This window comes from Chelonoidis abingdonii, chromosome 5 (assembly GCF_003597395.2).
Source record: "Chelonoidis abingdonii isolate Lonesome George chromosome 5, CheloAbing_2.0, whole genome shotgun sequence".
Lineage (NCBI taxonomy): Eukaryota > Metazoa > Chordata > Testudines > Testudinidae > Chelonoidis > Chelonoidis abingdonii.
In genome coordinates this window covers 74,812,986-74,824,470 of record NC_133773.1, presented here as the reverse complement: position 1 = coordinate 74,824,470, position 11,485 = coordinate 74,812,986, and the positions used below count along the sequence as shown (strand labels likewise).

Below are 11,485 nucleotides of genomic sequence, written 5' to 3'. Positions count from 1 at the left end.
GGTGAAAACAACGAGCGCCCCCCCCCAACGGGGGAGGGGAAGAAGAGGTGAAAGTGACACCGATCTCAGCACTGCTCCTGCTCTGCAGGCTCCAGCTGCCTTGGGTTGGCAGCCCCAGCATCTTCACCTCTTACTGCCCTGCACATGGTGGTGAGGTGGGGACAGGCAGCCCAGATGTTCTTACCTTAAGATTCAATACAGGCACAGTACAGTATTGTTGTTGGGGTGTTTTGGTTTCAGCTGCTGCCCGATTGGCTATTCTGGTTTCGCATAGTGTCTGATTGACCAATCAGTCCCTAACTCTGGTGTTCGTATCACTGAGCTTCTCCTGTATGGGATAATCTATAAGCAGGGCATTAGTATGCCAGAACAGACACCTTCAGTTGATTGTAGAAGCAGATTGTTCTAGTAGTGGCAGAGCTTCCAGAAAAGTTTGTGTTAGTCATGGAACACCTCAACCAAACATCAGTAATGGCTTCCCAGATAAGGAAATGAACTAGACAAAAATTCTGTTGTGTCCCAAATGCAGCATACACTTCCCCCTTGTGCATGCAGGGATTGGGTGTTGCTGGCCCTGCTGTAGCACAGCGATCCCCCAGCAGCAGAGGAAACCACCCCACTGCAGAATGGCTCCTGCCTTCTTCATTATCCAAACTCCTAATTATCCAAATAAAATCCTGTCCCTCATGCTATTCAGATAATCAGGAGTGTATTGTAGTTGAATAAAAGAGCACTTTGCCTGCCTCTTGTACTTTAAGTAAGTGTGTTTCTCGTGTACTGAGCAGTCCCTGTACAAAACTCCACATCACGGCCAGTTTAATGACAAAGCAGAAACAACTGTTAAGATCATCAAATGGCACACTAGGATAATAAAGGCCACGTGGACGATATTACTGGAGTAGAGAAATACACCAACAGAAGGCCTGGACAGCAGTCCAATACTGTGCCTCCTGTCTCACAAACATGCACTCTACTACCTATGGCAAATACATTTTGAATCAGCAGTACTGGAAAAGGTGACGGAACAAATTGAACAGCAGTGAAACAAACCTAATACTTTGAAAGAGGCATGGAAGAATTCCCTGAACTCCAGAGAGAATAGCAAGTTAGATTACAACCAGCATCTAATGACAGAGACAAAAGATGGAGGACAGGGACAAGTACACAAAGGGTAGCATCAAAATCATACACAGTAGAAGTATAAGGACAACTCTACCATCTGTCTACTCTCATTTCTTAACAGCCACCTAGGATCAGCTGTTTTCAAGAGAAAACTCGAAAGATTCCCCCCTCTGGATGCCAATATAGGGACTACAGTAGAAATTGCCAATGACTGTAAAATGAGTCAACTTATTACAGACCCTCAGGAACTGGCAAAGATGATGCTAGAAAACATACAAGCACAAAAATGTCCTGAGGACAAACATCAGCAGAGTAAGGGACTCAAAAGAAAAACCACATTAAGTGAAAGATCAGTGAAGTTGCCTAGCAATTTCAAATTACCTTATAGGAAGAGAGATGTTACAAGAGTTTTATATAAAAGGAAGATATATTACTGTGTATATAAATAGTTAAAAATCAGCATAAGAATATGCAATTGTTCATAGGTCTGTAAGACTGAACGTTGTTCTTGTTTCTGAATCACACAACTCTTAACAAGTGACCCCTGGGCTGCAGCCACCATTTTAAACACTATGTCATCTAACCTGCTCAGAGCAGGTCTAATTGACATCTGCTTAAAATGGTGGTGGCACTTAATGTCTGGGGCACCCAACATTGCGATCAGAGATAAGCACTGAATACCCAAATATTTCACTGGATCGGTACAAAATTCAAGTACCTTGAGTTTTACATAAATGAATCCCCACTCTAAAGTTTCAGGTAATTAGATTTACTTGTAGTATCTTAGATTCAATTACAATAGGCTACGGTGATTACACCCTCCAACGTGCAAGGGCCATATAAACTCTTTATGCTCTGAAGAGACGGATAAGGTAGTGGGAAGTGCCTGGCATGTAGTGGAATGGTAGATCAATGGTATCCTTTCTAGAGATGGAATATAAGAGGTGTTTCTCTTAGTATTTCTCACTGTAAGTGTGTCAGTAGCTGAAGTGTTTAGATCCCAAGGCCGGAAGGGACCGTTGAGAGAGTTGGGGAGAGTTCATGTCTGTGTTGGAGGCCAGAATGTGATAGGTGAGATTTGAATAGATATGTATTTCAGAATAAGGGTGAGGGTGTGTGGTTTATTTTAGAAATACAGAACATTGAGTAGTCACAAAATAGTTATAGAACTAGGTCATTCACAGTGGAATCTGAGCACATTACACAATTTACTGTAATCCACAAAACTAGAACAGGACAACCAAGAAGCATGCATCAGACATGAAAGGAATGCATTTGGCAGGCCTGTCATGCATACATGCAGCCCAGCTGGATCTTTGCACATCCCGCACGGATGCAGGAACAAAGTAGAATTTTCACTATAATTAGTCCTTCCTGATACAAGGTGACAGCACTGAGGACAGAAGGCACTATCTCTCCTCTGCTCATAATATTCTCTCTGCTGGCACCCAGCCAATCTAGCACTGGCAGCATGAGAAAGAAAGAGCTAGCTGCTTCCAATTGTGATTCACCTGAGGAACTGGAAGAGCATAGGGGTTGAAAAAGGAGAGGGACAGACTGTGGGGTGGGCAAACAGAGGAACAAAAGGGGCAGCCAGTGGGAGGATGGAGGAATGAGACAAGGACAATGTGGAAGTAGAGGCTCAAGAAGGGGTGAGCTGGAGATCTGTGGATAAATTGGGGAATGAGAAGTAGGGAAAGACATGGGATGCCTGTTCCATGCCTCACTCTTCCCCCAACAATCCTCCCAATGTGCCAGACTCTCTGCCCCTCACTCCAACCATCTCACTCTCTGTTTAACTGCCTGTTCTACTGCTCCTCCCCAAACAAAGGCCCCGAGCTCCACCTCCCTTCCCCCCTCCCCCGCCAATCTGCCCTGACTCACTCCCATAAGCTGCTCTCTATTGCCCTTTCCAGGTTCTCCAGAGTCCCTGCTTTCCTCAGTCCCCTAAGCTGCTGCAGGCTGAGCTTTGCCCACCTCCCACCCCACTGCTCTGAGGCAGCGTGAAGAGTAATAAGTGATCATTTCTTAATGACAGGCAATGTCACACATGGAGCTACGCAAAACTTATCAGCTATGCTACAACTTTCTTTTCTCTTTCCCATTCATAATCCTATTGTGAACCAGACACTTCTTGGCAAAGAGCCCCCTGTTCTTGGCAAAGCTCGCTCACCTCAGACCAGACAAATTCCCGGCACCAAACAGGTCTTACAGGATATTTATCCATAAATAACATGTAACATGTAAGGTATCTCCAGAAACCTCGTAACTTGCCAAGATGCATAATCTTTGTGAGTTGTACACACAAGTAAAATTTAAGGAATATGATATTTATATTGAAAGTAAGCTTTATGGATTTGGAATAGAAATTGGTCATCAGGGATAATATCCATTTAGGCGGGGGATGATGGCCCATTTGGATTGGGGGGCAGCAGTCATGCCACCCTGTTTAGCCAGTGATGCAATGCAAGTCTCAATTGTTTAGCCATGCTCAGTTCCAAGTTTTTCAATAGAAAATCATCAGGCAACTGCAAACAATCAAATGACGTGAAGGTAAGGGAATATGTTCCAGAAGCTTGGACCCTCCTTCAAGAACATACTGCTACCAGCACAAGAGAACTGAACCCCAGAAATGGAGCAAAAAGACCCCATTACATTTTTATTTCTTGTGACAGCACATCAGAAAACGAGGTGCTCTCTTTCAAAATGAAACCATTCATAACAAAATTACTCCAACTGCACATAGAAGTGACTAGGCAGTCAGTGTGCAACAATGGCATTACGTGCACAAACAAGATCTTATTCTCTTCTCAATGCAGTATTACTGCTATATAATTCCAGTGACTTTAGTGGTGTTCCTGTTGATTTATAGCAATGTAAGGGAGAGTCAGGTCCATAACATCTCACTGCATTAAAAAGAAACAGGTTGGTGCATGCTACATTTGCTGACACTAGCAGAGCTCTGGGAGGGTAGCCTCAAATAGAGTGCATTACAATAATCTAGTTTAGTGGCATGGATCACTGTTGTGAGCTCCACATCAGAAAATAAAAGAAATGTTGTAACCTCTGGGCTAGTAGTAGATGAAGAAAACCCACTGACACCTAAAGCTAAAAAATAATAATAGAGCTAAAATGGCTCAAAGACTAAAACATGAAATGGCTAAGGTGGGTTAGAAACCTTTGGCAGAAGGCACACTCATGTCTGCCTTGTAAGCATCAATTCCATCTTATCTACTCTAAGCTGAAACCCAGCCAGCGTCAAACAGCTAGGAGACAGAAATTACAGTGACACGATTTGATGAAACCACAAAAAAGAGCCAAGATGTCCATAGTAGCTGATCTGGGACTAGAATACAGGAGTCTTCACTTAAAGCTAAACAATCTATTCCCTAAATTAGTTATTATTAGATGATAACGTAAATTTTATGTAAACCTCTTTCCATTAACTACCCATCTGAATACCTCAATTAAAGGGTTTTAAGGGCACCATTGCACTATTCCACAATATGCTTTTCTGAAATATTGGCTAACTAAGTAGTTGTTTCATCATTACAATGTGATTAAATGTTTTGCCAGTAACAAACTCAATACAATGAAGGTGTGGCAGTGCATCTATTACCAAAAATCCAGTTAAAATAATTACCACAGTTCTCAGTCAGTTCAATTACAGAACAAACAGAACTCTGAAGTCAAAGGATGACCCAAGCTATTTCATGTGAACATTGCATAGGTTTCCATTGCTGGGTATTCCTGCCTCATCATCAGTGCTGTTTATGAAACTTCTCCCAGAGGGAATTTTTATGACACGAGAGAAACAAGAGAAGGGCAACTAGAAAATATGCTAGGACAATGCATTCGTTCACCAAACTACGCTCTCCTACCAATCCAGATGATCTTGGCAGCTTCGCTCACCCCACCTCTCTACACATTCTTTCTCTCTGTCTCGCTCGCTCTCACTTACTTACTTTTCCAATCATACTTCACTATCACAGAGAGGAAAAACACTTTCCAAGAAGTATTTTTTTTCCTGCAGGTATTTTACTCCCTGAGGAGGCTTCCTCTCTTTGAATCCTGTATGGACTAGTTGTTTCCAGTTGGAAAGGAGCTGTTCATTTCTTTCTTGTCTGGGTTGGAGTTAGCTGAGAGAGGTAGTCCTCGAAGCCCACCCCCTGGTCCCTGGCTGGATAAAAAAGACTGTCACTCGCAGACAGGAGCCAGGGCAGACAAAGGGGTATTTGTACAGCACCTCCCTTCAGCCCTCCCTCTCATCTCCTTTAGCTCCAACTCTCAACTTGTACATTTAAAAAGATACAACTGCCAAGAAAGTGAGAAAGACAGAGAGAAGCAAAAGAGAAAGGTATGTCTTGCTCCTGCAATTATCCTCATTTATTTGTTCCCCTTCATGCTTGTTATAGGATGCAAAGCTAGATAAATTACATAAGATGAATGGCATGTACAGGAGGCACTTTGGGGAGGTTGACATTCACTTTGAGCAAATGATGCGTTGCAGGACAGATGTGAGGAGATAAATCCAGTTTAATTTATTTAGCTAAAGAAAAAACACAATCCTTTTTAATGTTACTCTTCTTTATAAAGTTGGATGTTACCACAGTTCATGGTAAGTTTTCCACTTTTGCCCACTATTTACATGCATTCAACATTATTGCAAAAACTGGTGGATGTGAAGAGAAGTGTTTTCACAATGAGCTGCTGTCTTCAGGGAAACTAAATGGGTCTTCATGAAAACCCAATTCCTGGAAAGAAACATGGTATTGATGGGTTTTACAAAGAGGTAATTCATTGAATTCATCCTCAGTGGAATAGCTGCTGTCCTTACCATGGTTCACAATGTTCTGACTGTTTGGGGAAAAAAAGTCAGTTTTTTTGTTTTTTGTTTTGTTTTTTTAATTTTGATAAATGCTTCTTCAAACTTCTTTAATTCTAAAACTCACACATGTCATATATCAAGTGATACCCCAATTTAGCAGATGTTGTTTAATGTTTTCCTATGGCTGCATCTAACAAGTCGCAAATTTGAACAGTAAATGTCATCAGCTCAGCCTTTTGAAGGTATTTTGGACTAGGGAAGTTTGACAGATGACTGCTAAATGATGTGAAGGGAATTTTGTATTTTGAATGGTATTGCTAACAGAGTTACTTTTAACTCTTGAACTGTACACCCATTGTGAAGATATCTAAATATATTATCTGCAGAGTAATAAAACTATTATTGCACTTTGAACTTAATTGATTAGTCTGTTAATATAGGATATACCTCCTGTATGATTGTAAAGGACCATAAAAAGACAGACACCCATTTACAATGAATTATTTTTCATTTTCAAAATGAAGCAGCTAGAGACGCTATAGAATTCTTGACAACTATAAATATGTGTACATTTAAAGTTCAGTACATATATAGCTTACACATTTGTTTCCAAATATGAAAGGCCAAGGAATGGATTTAAAGGAAAAGATATTGAACTACATTTTTAGTTTCATTCACTCACACTTTTCCTTATTTCTATTGCCTACCCATAACACTAGTGCTCATTTCTGACAGCAGCTGCTTGCATGGAACTTACAGCAGTATGAATATTCTCAAGAAACATAGCTCTGTTTGTCTTGGCCATTGAGGCAGAGAATTAAAAAAAAAAAAAAATCTCCCTGTGGATCTAACTATTCCAAAGAATATGCAGTGCCAAATTGCCTGGCAAAACAAAAATTTAGGAACTTCACTGTTAACTTTAGCAATGATTCCTTACTCATCAGGGGATCTTCCCCTCAAACTGTCTATTTTCCAGTCATACAGAAAACTAAAGCTATTTTTGTGACACTGAAATTGTTTTCCCATCTTAACTTCTTTCACCAATGTCATGTCAAATGCCATCAATGGAGTGTTTTATCAAAAAGACCTATGTAAAGGTGGGCAGTTTGCTTCAAATATTTTCAGGAGATTTTATCCCGGTTGGAACTTGAAACTGAATAGGCTTGATAGATTGCACCTATTGGAGCTTAGTGTGATTGACATTGGTGCCTTTTAATAAGGCAGGAAACACTATCACAGAAAGAAAAGTTACTTACTGGTAACTGTTCTTCAGCTCATCTGTGTGACATTTGTTCAGCAGATTTCACTGGCTGGATAGGTGTCAATGCAATTTTATCTGCACTTGGTGATGGTAGAGAAAACTTGAGTATCTGTATTTTGTAAAATGCACACTCACACACACCCCCATATACCTGTTCTCTCTCTCTCTCTCTCTCTCCAGCAACTCTTCATCAGCTAGGCAACTTTCCACCTTCATGGATACCTCAACAGTACTGGTTTAGCAGCATAAGGAAAGAGTTCATAGCAGTAGCTGGTGAGTCAGAATATATTCCATATATTGCGCTGCATAAAAGCTCCACCAAGCCACTACCATCTCTTCCCTTATCTCCACACAGGAGAGTGCTGTATTGACAAAGCTGTAGTCTCCATGATCTTGGACAGTCTTCAGTCTGAAAATAGCCGTTCCTCCAGGACAAACCTTTTTTTGAAGGAAGCTCTTTGATTATGAGTTTTATGTAAATTAGTATCTGTGAAAATAGAAAGAGCATTTAAAGAGGACACACTTCAGTGCAAGAGAAACAATGGGTAAACGTTTGAATACTAGACATACCGGACAGGTTATAAAATAAATAAAATGAGGGCACTGGCACTGCATGACAATTCTAGTCCACTATTCTGTCTACAGTTGATCAAGAGATTATGACCTTTCCTGAATGATGCTGAACTTGTCACAGTTATCCATGTCAGACTCCTCTCTATGCATTATTATAACAAACTGTTAAGGATGGCTTTGCAGGCCATTAGCTGATTAAGGCCCTTCCACACCCTTCTGCTTTATAGTCTGAACAGGCTGCCAGTTCAGTTCTGCAATTCAAGCTGTAGTTATCTTTGAAATTTTAAAAGACCTGGGACCAATTTACCTGAGACCTCTTGCCTTGTGTCCTGTGGCAGTTGAGAGCCAGTAAGGCATTCTTGATACCCATACCTGGAAGTGTGAGCCAACTCTCCAGGATCAGCAACAGGGTATTTTCAGCTGACGTCCTTGGCCTTTGGAATCTGCTATCTTTAGCAGTCTAGCGACAGAGTCTGACAGAGTTTAGGACACAGCATAAGAATTTCTTTAAAAAGTTAGTCATACTTTTAATGGAGCTACAAAATACATTGTTTTTGAGTTGCACGCTGTTATAAGGGCCTACTTTTCACTCAGGATTTGGTCTAACTCCTCTTGCTGCAGGGGCAATTTTGCACAACATATAGCAGACTTATGTACCTGACTTACAGTAGAGTGACCAAACAGCAAGTGTGAAAAATCAGGATGGGAGTGGAGAGTAATAGGAGCCTATTTAAGAAAAAGACCCAAAAAGCAGGACTATCCCTATAAAATCGGGACATCTGGTCACCCTAGACTTACAAACACAAATAGTTCAATAGTTAAATATCTATTTGTGCCTGCAATTTATAACAGATACAAAACATGGCACAACTAGTTACATTGGGCCTAGAAAAACAGAGGCCAACTCTGAAAATCAGGTCCCATATTTATTTAGGTGTAGTACCATGCACTGTCATCACCTTTAACTCTTGTTTCTTCTATGAAACGCTTAAATTATATAGTCAATGGAAAAAAAAAAAAAACTTGTACTACTTTGAGACTGCCCTTCTTGTTAACCAGGGTAGAATGTGTCCACACCTGTCCTCCTTAGACTATAAACTCATTTAAGCAGGATTCACTTATGTACTGTTTAGTGCTGAGAAAACTGATTTAGAATAAACACTGTCCTACAAACATATACGATCCTTGAGTCCAAAATCTAACCTTAGGCAAAGATGGCTTGATGTTTACCTTATTTGAAGGAAAGGGGAATTTATTATTATTTGGCACATTGTATTATTTTCACTAGCCAATCTTTTAAATATTAGACATGGTCCCTGAGGTCTAATGAGCACATTTTAGAAATTAAAAGAATAATTAAGTTGGGCTACTCATTAAGATAAAGGTGCATGCAAAATTTCATGTAAACCAGAAAAATAGTTCATTGAATTTCACATCTGTAACAAAGATAAATAAGCATTTGCTTTTATTTTAACTAAGCATACCTGTAGTGGGGTTGTCACCCTGCTCATGCCCTGAAGGGCTTAAAACAGCCCTAGGAGAGGGCTGGGATGGGGGGAAAGGCTAGGCTGATTGGGGGAAAGCAGCCACAGGTGGGGCCATGCCCCAATCAGGCCATGGCTGGCCCTATAAGAGGGCTGAGGGCCAGAGTCTGGGGAGAAAAAATACACACTCTCTCTCTCTAGCCTCTTGAAACAGAAGGATCTGGCTGCCTGGGAAGCTGAGGTGGGTACTTAGGGTGGAGCAGTGCTGGGGAAGGGCAGCGGGAACTGGGGAGCTCCAGCCTAGCAAAACCCCAGGCTGCAGGCCTAGTTAAAGGCCTACAAAATGTACTAGGGCTGCAGAGTTGCAGCCTAGAGATAGGCAGAGGCGGCTGGTCCAACCCCTCTTGCTAATGATGAGTGGTTTACAGACTGCAGTCTGCCCCAGGGAGCAGGGGCTAGACGATGGCTGGCAGTAGCTACTGAGGCGAGGTGGGGATAAGGCGTGGGGATTCCCCTGGGAGGGGAGACCCAGACAGAGGAGGTACTGTGGTTGGCAGAACCCCTGGACAAAGGGACAGGAATCTGGGAGGGACATGGGGCCAGTGGCAGGCAAGCTATCAGCCAGTAGGTGTTCCGGAGTTGGAAAAGAGCTAATTACCTGGACAACCAGCAGGAGTGACCGTGCTGCTGAGTCATCATCCTGCCACAGTACCCATAGCAAAATATATAAACCAAATTTCTTTACACATTATGTTAGCATAAGCATGTAAGTTTGTGTAAAAGACCAGAATAATGAGGTGCCCATGATGAGTAGCATTAAACTAATAATGTCAGTTTTAACCCTATAATGTTTGTGTTTTTTCTAAATGGGCTTAAGTCTCCAGAAACTGATTTTCTTAGGCAGTTATCTTTGACGTTTTGTGCAGATAATTTGTCAAAATAGATGAAGGATTGGAAGAGCAGCAGGGTGGAAATATCAATGTAACTGTCTATGAAAATTAATTGAATCAAGAACATGGTAAAGCAGTATGTGTGTCCAACAATGTTTTGTGTTTTAACATGTGGTCCTTCTCTGAAAAATGACTGTAAAAAAATGGCGTGGCAGGGTTACATGTTTAAGTGATTTCCATATCAAGCATGCTTAGTTTACAAAAGACTTCCCCTCCTCCGCCCGCCTGCTATCAATCCTGCAACCTCAACCTGAGATCTGGGAGTCAAAACGGGATTTTTCTTTGATCGTCATCATCATACATTATAAATATTCTAAAGGTCAAATTGTATCCCCATTTCTCCCACAGTATTCAGGTTATGCATTCAATTCTCAGCTTAGGGTGACCAGACAGCAAATGTGAAAAATCGGGATGGCGTGGGGAATAATAGGAACCTATATAAGAAAAAGACCCAAAAATCAGCACTGTCCCTATAAAATCAGGATATCTGGTCTCCCTACTCCAGCTACACAAGAAAGCCTAGAATCCAGCTCATAGTTTCTTAGCTGAGTTGGGTCTATAATGTTAAGACCAAAAAGCAACTAAATCCTATTTGACTGTAGAGCAAATACAAGTAGGAATACATACAAAAATACAAATACAAATAAATACAAATCTGTTGAATGAAAAGATGCAGTATTTGTCTAGGCTGATTATCAGAGTAGAGCAACTCTTTGAATCTAGAGAGGGATTGGAATCTTTGTATCAAGCTAAAAGAAATGTAAACAAATGTTGTCTCTCTACCCTTCAATATTCTGCTGCTAAAAACCAAGCTGAGACACAGCTCAGATCCTGGCCTAATTTACACATGAATGCAAGTTGGATGCTCTTCTCCAACACCCTCTGAGTAACATGTTCAATAGTCTCTGTTTCATGGAAGTGCTGGATTAGAATAGCGGGCAGTGTTGGAAGTCAGGACAGAGGTGCACTGTTAGTGCTGTGAAGAGCCTGAACTCCCTCTGCTATGCTTGGCCCTTCACTTTCTTGAAAAGTAAACCCAGTCATGTCCAGAAGGCTGCAGTTGGACTAAGGGTTTGGCTACACTTGCAGCTGTACAGCGCTGGGAGTTAAACCTGTCTTCGTACAGCTGAGTAGGGAAAGCGCTGCAGTGTGGCCACACTGACAGCTACTAGCGCACTGTCATGGCCACATTTGCAGCGCTGTTGGGAGTGGTGCATTATGGGCAGCTATCCCAGCGTTCAAGTGGCTGCGACATGCTTTTCAAAAG

The 11,485-nt window shown here is 41.5% G+C and overlaps 1 protein-coding gene across 1 annotated transcript in view; it reads left to right on the top strand.

The window, feature by feature from the left end:
- Nucleotides 1-5,406: 5,406 nt before the first annotated feature.
- SCRG1 (stimulator of chondrogenesis 1) overlaps nt 5,407-11,485 on the top strand; it is an 18,421-nt gene continuing 12,342 nt past the window's right edge. The window contains exon 1 of the mRNA XM_032780192.2: nt 5,407-5,479. The gene's annotated coding sequence lies outside the window, so the exon portion shown is untranslated. The remainder of the gene's footprint in view (nt 5,480-11,485) is intronic.